Here is a 10,825-nt window from a genome sequence, read left to right as displayed (position 1 = left end):
CAATACTGCAGTTCTGGTTGCCAATACTTTTATATCCTCTGAGAAGCTTTCTTTTTCTAATTTCTCTTTCTACATCTTTTTAGAGTATTTATTGCAACATTCCTGCTTCAGGCTAGGAAATCCATTTCTCTGCAAGAAATAAAATCTATGGCATAGCTCTGCAATGAGAATTAACCTTGATTACTACAGTAATTTACTAATCAAAACTGGAGACCTGCTAATCAAGCCTAAATTACCAGCTGCTTGATTTTTATAGTGACATAACCAAAATTGAACATTTGGTAAACAAGGGTCTTATTTATGAAGAAAAAAAAATTTCTGACATATGGTCGCATTTATCTTATGCATTGATCACCACTATACTGTGGTAATTTTCTGACCAACAGATATGGGCATCTCCTTCCTAAATGATACAACCACCTAGCTCCAGATTAGCCAAAGAGCCATTACTGAGCCACATCATACAGGTTGTCGAGTGGGGAACTATGTTATCTTGCATCCTAGGCAAATATCTTGTGATTTGATATTCCTGGACCCAGGCAGGGAAGTAAGAAATAATCTTCACCCACTTCTTAAGGGCTTAGTGTGAAGTATGCCCAGGAAACCAGGAAACTGAGAATGGGAATGAAGGGTGAAGTATTAGGGAGTGTATGTTTGGGAAGCCAAAGGAAGATAATTGCTAGGAGAGCAAGATATAAATTGTTGGGTATCTGAAGGCTGCGAGGCTCAGATCAGAGGAGAGAAAAAACACCTCCTGAAAGCAAGGGACAGACTAAACAGAAGTGGAGTGGGTGACCCATGGGATAATCACCCGTGGGATGCGGATGCCAGTGGCAGGTGCTGTCGTTAAGTGCACAGTGAATTTTAGAGGTAACTCAAGTATGTGGTAGATATACTCATCCTTATAGCCTTGTTTAAATTTCCAGGAATTACTCTCCTGACAAATCCTAAAGCATTTGTCTGTTTTCCGTAAATGCAACTAATTTCATGTGTCTAATCATACATTTGTCCGACTTTTGTTCATGTTCTAGCTTCCCAGCTGGTATCTTGCATACGCTGACAGAGAAAATACTAGATATTTAATGAATGACTTAAAAGTGGAAATTATATGCATATAGAAAAAACAAGCACATTGTACAATATTTCCACAGAAATGCTCTAGAAACTTATATAAATGGAGACCCCCAAAATGGGAACAATTTTTGCTGCTTGAACTGTGGATGGTATTTCATAAAGGTGAATCATGCATTAAAAAAAAATTAAGCCTGTCCAAATGATATGGCATGTGTAATTGTGCTGTTAAAAAGGTATTAAGAACAAAAGCACAAAAAGCAGATTATTTCTGGAATAATGTTTACAGCAGAAAATTCTCAGTTAGCAGCTAGTCAGATCCTCCATATGTTTGCTTTGGGCCTAATCCCTCAGGCTCTCAATTCTTAGCATAGAAAATGTATGCTAAGGCCTCTACTCTATCACTCTTGCTGTATTATCCCAACATAACCTAAAGATAGATTTCCCTTTAAATCTTTTGTATACTAATGCCAAATGGCAAAGAATGAGCTTAAGGATAACAACATAATAAAAAGGTGTTATACTTTGTATAGTGCCTTAAAGTCTGAAAGAAGCAGCATACACAAGTATGGGGTTATTGTACCTTTGAACACAAAACTATGACATGAGGACTCAAAGCCCTTATGTTGCCTGGCTGGTCTAGTGTTCAGTTTCAGCATCCCGTAACTGATTCACAATACTCACTTGCACTGGTTGAAGTCGTGCAGTCACATCATACAGCAGCTACAGCCACATATTAAGCATTCAAATCAATTGACACTTCTTCAGAGTGGTTTAAAATATCAAGAAAATGTAAACAACTAAAACAGCAAGCATTGTTACTAACACTCTGTACTATTGACATTGGGATTATGCCATGAAAATAAAATACTATAATCAATGTTAGCATCTGATCTGGTGAGGACACTTTCTGGTTGTGGACTATTCTCACAACATACCACAGTAAAATACATGTTTTTCACATATGGAAATCAAACGCCTACAACAGAATAGATAATGTAGTTGTGGTGAAAAAGGAGCCCTTCCCCCAAATGGAGTAATGCTCCAACCCACTCCAGTCCACATCCTACTCTATCCTGGATCCCCTGTCCATGTCTGCCTCCCTGAAGACTTCATGCTTGAAGCACTTAGGGACACCCTATGTCATTTCAAAACTTAAAAAACATAGCAACAAATGTATATGGCATTCTGGATCATTTCAGTCTATGCTAGCAAACAGAAGGATGTCTGTGGAATAGGAAAGAGCATGGTAATGGAGCGACTGAAACATGACTTAAAGGATTCACCAAGGGAAAGTCATGCCTGACCAACCTGATTGCCTTTTGTGACAAGATGACTGGCTCCGTGGATATGGGGAAACCAGTGGATGTGCTATACCTTGACTTCAGTAAGATTTTTTATACGGTCTCCCACAGCATTCTTGCAAGCAAGCTAAGGAGGTACAGGTTGATTGGATGAATGGACTGTAAGGTGGATAGATAACTGGCTGGATTGTCAGGCTCAAAGAATAGTAATCAATGGCTTGATGTCTTGTTGGTGGCTGATATCAAGTGAAGCATCCCAGGGATGAGTCCTGGGGCTAATTTTCTTCAACATCTTTGTCAACTATCTGGAAGACGGGATAGAGTGCACCATCAGCAAGTTTGTGGATGACACAAGTGGTGTCATTCAGTAATGGCTGGTGTTCCCAATGCAGCTGGGGGTCAGTGGTAAATACACTGGAGGGTATGTCTAGAATTCAGAGTGATGCAACTTGGAGGATTGGACCTAAAGAAATCTCATGAAATCCAACAAGGAGAAGTGCAAAGTCTTTCACTTAGGATGGAACAGTCCCATGCACCAGTACAGACTGGGGACTGACTGGCTAGACAGCAGCTCTGCAGAAAAGGACCCAGGGGTTAGAGTGGACAATAAGCTGAATATGAGCCAACAGTGTGCCCTTGTGAAGAAGGCTAACTGCATATGGCAGTTTCTAGTATTTTCTCTGTCAGTGCATGCTGCATTGGTAGCAATGCTGGCAGCAGATAAAGGGAAGTGATTATCTCCCTCTATTCATCACTGGTGAGGCCACATTTGGAGCAGTGTGTCCAGTTTTGGGCCTCCCTCTACAGAAAGATGTGGACAAATTACAGAGAACCCAGAGGAGGGCCGGGGAACATGACTTCTGAGGAGAGGCTGAAGGAACTGGGCTTACATAGTCTGGAGAAGAGAATATTGAGGGGAGATTTAATAACAGTCTTCAGCTACCTGACGGGTGTTTCCAAAGAGCATGAGCTAGACTGTTCTCAGTGGTGGCAGATGACAGAACAAGGAGCAATGGTCTCAAGTGCAGCAAGGGAAGTTTAAGTTAGATATCTGTGACGGGGCCACTGCCCGTGAACGGTGTAACTCCCTGCGGGAAGGACACTGCTCACTCTCCTGCCACACCTTAGTTATTATAATAAAGATTTAGAGTAGTCAGTGGTGTCCCATGGGTTACTCGCAGTGTGACGCCCCATTGATCTAGGTCTTCGCCTCCCCTACACTTCATCCATTCGCCAACTGTGCTGTTGCCAGGTATATATGGTTTCCTTGGTTAGTGATGTCAGGGACCAATAGCTCAACTGCCCCAAAATGTCATTATCTCATAAAATCAAATAATCAAAACTGGTAACTGTGTTTACCCACCTTCAGTTTGGGCTTCTCTGTAGACCCTTTTCCTTCCCTGGTTTCACTACGGCCTTCCTGACCCTTCTTTGCCCTGGCTCTTCCACCCAGGGCTCCTCTCAGAAAGAGCCTGCTGGGCTCCTACTGGCAAATTATGAGCCTACCGGAATTCCCTGTCCCACACTCACCCTCCTGTGCTGGTTCTGGCTCTGTTTTAAATGTCCTGGTTCATTGCTCCATTTTGACAACATCTGCTGGGCACCCACCCAGCCGCAAGAGTATATAAAGTGCTGCATCAGTGGAATCCAATGCTCCCTGTCAGTCTGCTTCATTTCTGCAGGTAATTCTAGTTTGAGCCAAGCCTTGGATGGGCTCCACTGAGCCAGAGCTCAGCCCTCAGCCCCAAACTTCACCATACTGGGGCAGTGAGCAGACCCCTTTACCAGGGCCACTCCATCACAATATTAGAAAAACTTTCTCAGTAGAAGGGTAGTAAAGCACGGAAACAGGCTCCCAGGAGAGGTTGTGGACTTTCCATTCTTAGAGGTTTTTAAGACCCAACTAGACAAAGATTTGGCTGAGATGATATAGTTGGGTCTGGTCCTGCTTTGAGAGGAGGTTGGACTAGATCAGTGGTCCTCAACCTTTTTCCCCAATAGGCCAGATTGGCAGTGCCCGGTTTGTCCTTGGGCTGGAGCTGGTATTCCCAATCCAGTGCTTAGGCAAGCATTGTGGCCACCATCCTGCAGAAAGGTGGTTGGGGGGAAGGCTGGCCTCAATGCAGCCCCACTCCAATGCAGCCCCATAGGAAAAGAAGATTGACCTGGCCCCATGGAGAGGGAAGGGGGTATGGCTAGGATCCAATCCAGACCTATGGAGAGGGAAGGGTGCATGACCTGGTCCCATGGGGAGGTTGGGTGGGAAGGGACATGGCCAGGCCCCAGCCCAGCCCCAAAGGAAGGGAGGATGGCATGGCCTAGCCCCAATAGAAGGGAAGGGAGCATGGCCCAGCCTTGTGGGAGGAAGGGGGCATGGTCAGACCCCAACTTGGCTCCCTAAGGAAGGAAGGGGGTGTGGTTTGGCCTGTCCCTGACCAGCCACACGAGGCTTGGGGTTTGGAAATTTGGCAGCAGGGAGGGTGGTCATATTAATGGCCACTGGTCCCCAGCCACCAAATTTTTCTGACCCCTGGGGAGCCCTGCAAGTGAAATGTGATGGCTCTGCAGGCTGCATTTGGCCCACAGGCTAGAGATTGAGCACCCCAGGTCTAGATGAGCACCTGAGTTCCCTTGTAACCCTAATTCTCTATGAGTCTATGATTTTTCTATGATTCTAAACAAGATTTTAGTAATTCCCAGAGTGAGGGACTGATTGCTATGGAAAGGCCAGGGTTAGACTAGGGTGAGAACAGGGAGAAAGAAAGATGAGAGGAAGTAGAAATGGTGAAAAAAGAGCAGAACACTAGGCTAGCCTGTAAGAAAGAAAAAAAAGAGTATTCATTTTCAGCGAACATAAAGAGATAGACATAGAGAGCCAAAAAGGAGAAAAACTAGAACACATGAGGGAAAAGGGCAAAATGGAAAGGGAAATGAAGTGAGAAGAGAGACAAGAGGTTGAAGCAAAGCAATGGATAGGAAAAAAGCAAGAAAAGACATGACATGCAAAGCTTTGAGGTAAGTGAATTTTATTTGTGTATGTCATTTCCTACTTTTATTGCATTTTTCTGGCAAACATCCCACAGTTCCATAACCTGGAGTTGGAAATAGCAGTTTTTGGCAGAATATTGTTGACGTGACTTGAGTCAAATTGCTGCTCCTGGTTGTCTTTAGACATGTCATGTAATAAGATTAACTGGGCAGGTGTTTCTAAATGCTACAGGCCATTGGGCCATTGCAGCAAGCCCATTTTCAAATCATGTTCTACGCAGAAAGTGAAAGGAGCAACTGGAGAGGGGTAAGTAATCCAACTGGAAATAGGAGAACTAACAAGTTAGATGAACAACAGGAAAAATGTCTCATTTTAGCATCCCAGTGTTCCTAGTTTGCATATATATTTCTAGAGGCTCCCCACTCCAACTCCAGTTGAATTAACGTTGGAACTGAAAACCCTTAAAAAATGTCTTCTCTTGGCATCTCTTTCTATTTGTCTCCCTGTTTCTCCACAATTACCAATAGAGTTGGCTGTCGTAAAACAAACTATCACAGAGACAAGGCATTAACATTCTGAGTTAAGGACTAAATCCTGTCCTGGGATTCATGCTCAGTTCCTCTGGACTTTAATAGAGATTAGTCATTCATCTGAGAACACAGATCCTCAAATTGTCATGAATATCCTTTTCACCTGGAACAACATTGTCTACATTCTCAATTCTCAGATCAACTCAGTCAGCAATGGATTTAGCCCATTTTGTTGTCTTGAAGTGTGCTAACCCACATGCATGTCAGATCATCCATTATTCTGAGAAGCTCTGTGAGTCAGTGGTTCAAAACTGTGCAACAACTCTTAATTTATTCTTTCACCATGAACTACCCTTCCTGCCATCTTCTACCTCCTATAAAAACACAGTTAAATTTCATAGTTGAAAATTCCTCACAGCTAAGTTTGGAGAGTTAAAAAGCTGAAGGCTGAACTGAGTCAATCTTTGCAGGTTAGTTTAAACTGTGTAGATTGAACCAATAAGCAAGTGAACACTTTTGATTCCAGAAATGTAGCCACATGCCTACAGTGGCCCAGGACAGAAGCCAAGGGATGCTAGAACACACCTCCCTACTTGGATAACTTAAATCAGTTAAGTTTGATGTTATAGCTAGGGACAGACATCAGATATAAACCAGTTTAAGTGATCAGAAACTGGTTTAAACCTGTAACAGAACATATGTTCAGTGCACATAAACCAGTTTAAAAATGGCTGAAACTGGTTTGAAATAAACCTTCTTGAATGTAGTATCAAACTTAACTGATTTGGGTTGAACCAGTTTATGTCCCAGACCACTTCCTGGTTTATGTTAAATCAGAGTCCCCCAGCATCCTGGAATGCTCTCTGGGCTGGGCAGGGCTCTCTGCTCCAGAAAGCTGGACTGGCCCTTCTCCTCTGCTCCCTGTCTGCAGCTCCAGCAAAGACTGCAGCATCTGCCTGGCAACCCCCCACTCCACCCACCCCCTTCACAACTTCCTGCTATAGCAGGGATTCCTTCCTCTCCTCTGCCTTTCATAGACACCTCTCAGCATTAGCTAGCATACCACATGCTGGCTATAGTACATGCTATGGGAGACGGGACAAAGGCAGACAGGACAGTTTTGGCTTAGGGCTTTTTGGAGCTAATCAACAGATAGCTGGTAATGTCTCTTCATTCCTTCTCTGGAACAAGTTGTTCAAGAAGAGCTTGAACTAATGAGAGATCCTTTTGTTTTGCTGATGGGCTGATAAATGCTCCCTGCTGTGTAATGAAATGTTGTGTAAATCCCTGGCTCCCTCACTCACCAGTGAGGGGGGGAGGGAGGGCTCCCTAATCAGAGCATCCCACCAGAGCCCGGCCACCCCCCTCAGCTCAGCACTGTGGAAGGGTAGGGAGGACTGCTCTAGTGCCCTCTGGCTTCTAGCCTGAGCCACTGTAGGCATGTGCCTGCATTTTTTCAGTCCAAAGGGGATGTCTGTACAGTTACAGACTGATTCAGCCTAGGCAGGTTGGACTAACCTGAAAAGATTTAATCGATTCAGGCTCAGGCTTTTTGAATGTCTGTCCCTAGGTTACATCCATCCAGGTTTATCTTAGACCGGTTTTGGCCATTTTGGCTAAGTACAGGCAGTAAAAAAAACCCCAAGGCTGAATCAATTCAATCTTTGCAGGTTAATCTAAGCTGAATAGATTGAGCTGATAAGCAAGTGAACAGACATTCACTTTGATTCTGGAAATGTAGCCACATGCCTGCAGTGGCCCAGGCCAAAAGCTGGGGCAGGGGGTGGGGTGGCGCTAGAGCATGCCTCCCTGCTTGGCCAGAACAGACAGCTTGAGCCAAAGCTGCCCACCCACCCTTTAAGTAGAGGAAGGGAAGGTTTCAGGGGAGGTACAAAGCATTCTGGGATGCTGGGAGACTGTGAGTTAACTTGATTCTGGAGAGGCTCTGGGACAGAAGTTCAATAAACTGATTTAACCTAAATCAGTTAAGTCTGATACTACATCCATCCAGGTTTATCTTAAACTGGTTTCAGCTATTTTGAAAGAGGTTTATATGCACTGAACTTCTGTTTTATTACAGATTTGAACCAGTTTCCAATCACTTATACTAGTTTATGTGTAATTTCCATCCCTAGGCCAAAAAAATAAATAAATAATTCATTGATTATTTTTTTTTTTTATAGAAAATTTTTATGTGATTTTCTCCAGATCGCCCAGCTCAATTTTCCTGATGTCATTTAACACTACTCAAAGGCTTCTTTCCCCAGTTGAATCAGAAAAGAGGAGAAGAAGGATGTTTTTGGTCAGCCATTGGCTGATGGGCGTTCTCTAGCTAGCTCAGCTCTCCAGCCTATAATTCTGGCTCCCCTCATAGCTTTGCTACAAAGTAGGTTCAGCATGTGGGGACCATGAGTCCCTGCTGCCTGGGTATCATAGGATAAAGCAGGATAGATGTACAATAATCTGATTATGTCCCCATAGTGTACAAAGATGGAGAGCAAGTGGTAGAGAAAGAGAAAACCAAATGTCATATTCTACTGCCAATGCAAGAAATCCCTTAACATCATAGGAAAATGGCTTACAGAGTTCATGTGGACCTGAGTAGCCTCAATGGGCACATCCACACAGACAAACACGTGCGCTTGCAGCAGCTCAAACAGAAATGGTGCAAATTTGAGCTGGGGCTTTTTGCCTCAGTGTACATGCTTGGACATGCACTTTGTTGTGGAGTAAATTGTGCCATTAGGGGCAAAATAACCCTGCTTGGCTCCTCCTGGATCTTCAGCCAAGGTGAGCTAGAGCCTGGGGCCAGCACCTGTCCTATCCTCAGCAGTATAAAAAGCCACCCTGGTGAGTAGCTCGGGGCTACTAGCTCTCAGGAGCTTCTGAGGCCCAGCCAATTGGTACCTGTGAACTCTACCCCTTGTGCCATCTGGACTGCTGAAGCAGCCCTGAGAGTTCCCTGCATCCTCTACCCACTGCAGCAGTCTGGAAGTCGGGGCTGCTGCCTGGCTATGACCTGCTGCGCACCTGCCAGACCCAGATGGGGACTGCAGAGCCGGTAGAGGCACCTGCCCCTCTGGGCCAGCTGCCAGTGGACTGCAGTTGCAGGGTTGACTTTTGTGTGGCACTACTGCCATTTGGTCCCCTGCCTGGCCATCTGGGCAGCTATCACCTGGAAGATGTTCCGGGTGTGGTGGCCTGCTTTGCACTGTCAAAACATGTCCTTCTGGCCCCATTTGGCCAGGAGGTCAGCCACAGCCAGATGAGTCCAAGGTGCTAGCTGTGAGCAGGCAGGGTCCTGCCACTGGCCTCCCTAGCAGGAATTCTGGTGTTCCCTATTGGAAAACTGAAAAAATCCCTGATAAAAAAAATCCCCAGATCACTCTGTAAAATACCCCCAAATCCATGTTCCTCCACAAGTAAAACAAAAGACCACTATAAAGAGAGAGAGAGAGTAAGACAGAGACAGCGATCAGTTGGACAATATTTTATTGATATATCTACAGTGTTAAAGCAAGTGTCTTATCATAATAATAAAGTGAACTCTAAATACAGGTTTCACGAATTCATGAATACATATTTTGCTGCCCTCCCACAGGGCGATGGACCCCACACAGGGGGTTGGTCCCCCACACAAAGGCTACAGCCCCTCAACACAGGGTTCAGCTCCCACACAAGGGCTATACCCCCCCCAAAAGGGGGTTCATTCCCAAAACAAAGGGTTCATCCCCTCAAAAGGGGTTCAGATCCCCAACAGGGGTTTAACACTCTCACAAGGGGTATGGCCCTCCAACAGGGGCCAAATGGCCCCCGCAGGGGCTACCACCCCCCTTGCAAGGCCCACATGCCCCATCCCAGCCCCACAATTGCTGCCCCACCTGGCCCCATCCCCCACCAGCTGCTGCAGCCCCCCCAATGGCTGCCCCACCCAGCCCCACCCCTCCACTCCCCCAGATCCCCCAATGTCTTCCCCACACAGCCTCACCCCCCAACTTGCACTCCCAGGCCCCCAAGGCTACCCCCTCAACCCCAGCTACAATCACTTAAACCTCCCCCCCAGAAAAAGAACAGGAAAAAATGGGAAAAAAAGCCTCTGCTTACCTTAGAAGCAGGGGTGGGGGGGGGCTCCAGGGCCTCCTGGCAGAGCCCCCCAGGCAGCACAGGACAGCGCAGGAGCAGGAGGGCTCAGGCTGGGGCCGCTGGGGCTGTCAGCCTGCCCCACACTGTGCAGGCAGGGCCCTAGGCAGCCAGAGGGCAGCTGCAGCTGTAGGTAAATTCCAGGGTTTTGGATTTTTTTTTTAAGTATGGGGTGGGGGGGCAGGGATGGGGGGTTTGAGGGGATGGGGCCGGACAGGGCAGGAGTCGGGGGGCTCAGGGGGGCTGGTGGGCAGAGGGGCCATCCCCAGCAGGGCTCAGGGGGTTTGGGGGGGCTGACAGGGGAAGGGGCCAGTCCCAGCAGGGCTCAGGGGCCTCGGGGGGCCTGGTGGGGGGAGGGGGGCTGGGAAAGTGGGTGGGGCCATCAGGAATCCCCCCCACAGTCTCTTCTCCCCTCCTCCATCCCCCCTACCCCTCACTCACTGGCACTGGAGCCCTGGTACTGAAACATGGCCTCGCCGGCACTGTGTTTCAGCACCAGGGCAAGGAGTAACCATAAAGACTCTCTGGCAGCCAGAGCATCTCTATGGAGGACCTAGCCTCAGGTTGCCTCAGGCCTGCACTGCTTTTTTAAACTTCGCTTTTTTTAGACCCCTGGATATCCAGGGGTCTAATTTTCTCCCCGCGCTGCAAGTTTGCAGCAGGGGGAACATTTTTTTGTTCCCGCACATGCCTGTTGCCCTGCCTCAAAAGAGTTTGAGGCGGGGCAAGAGGCAGGTGCGTGCTTGTGTGGACACACCCAATATGGCAGTTCTCAGTCTCAGGCAGGTGGA

Source organism: Alligator mississippiensis, chromosome 10 (genome assembly GCF_030867095.1).
Source record: "Alligator mississippiensis isolate rAllMis1 chromosome 10, rAllMis1, whole genome shotgun sequence".
Classification (NCBI taxonomy): domain Eukaryota; kingdom Metazoa; phylum Chordata; order Crocodylia; family Alligatoridae; genus Alligator; species Alligator mississippiensis.
Note: the sequence above shows the minus strand (reverse complement) of the source record.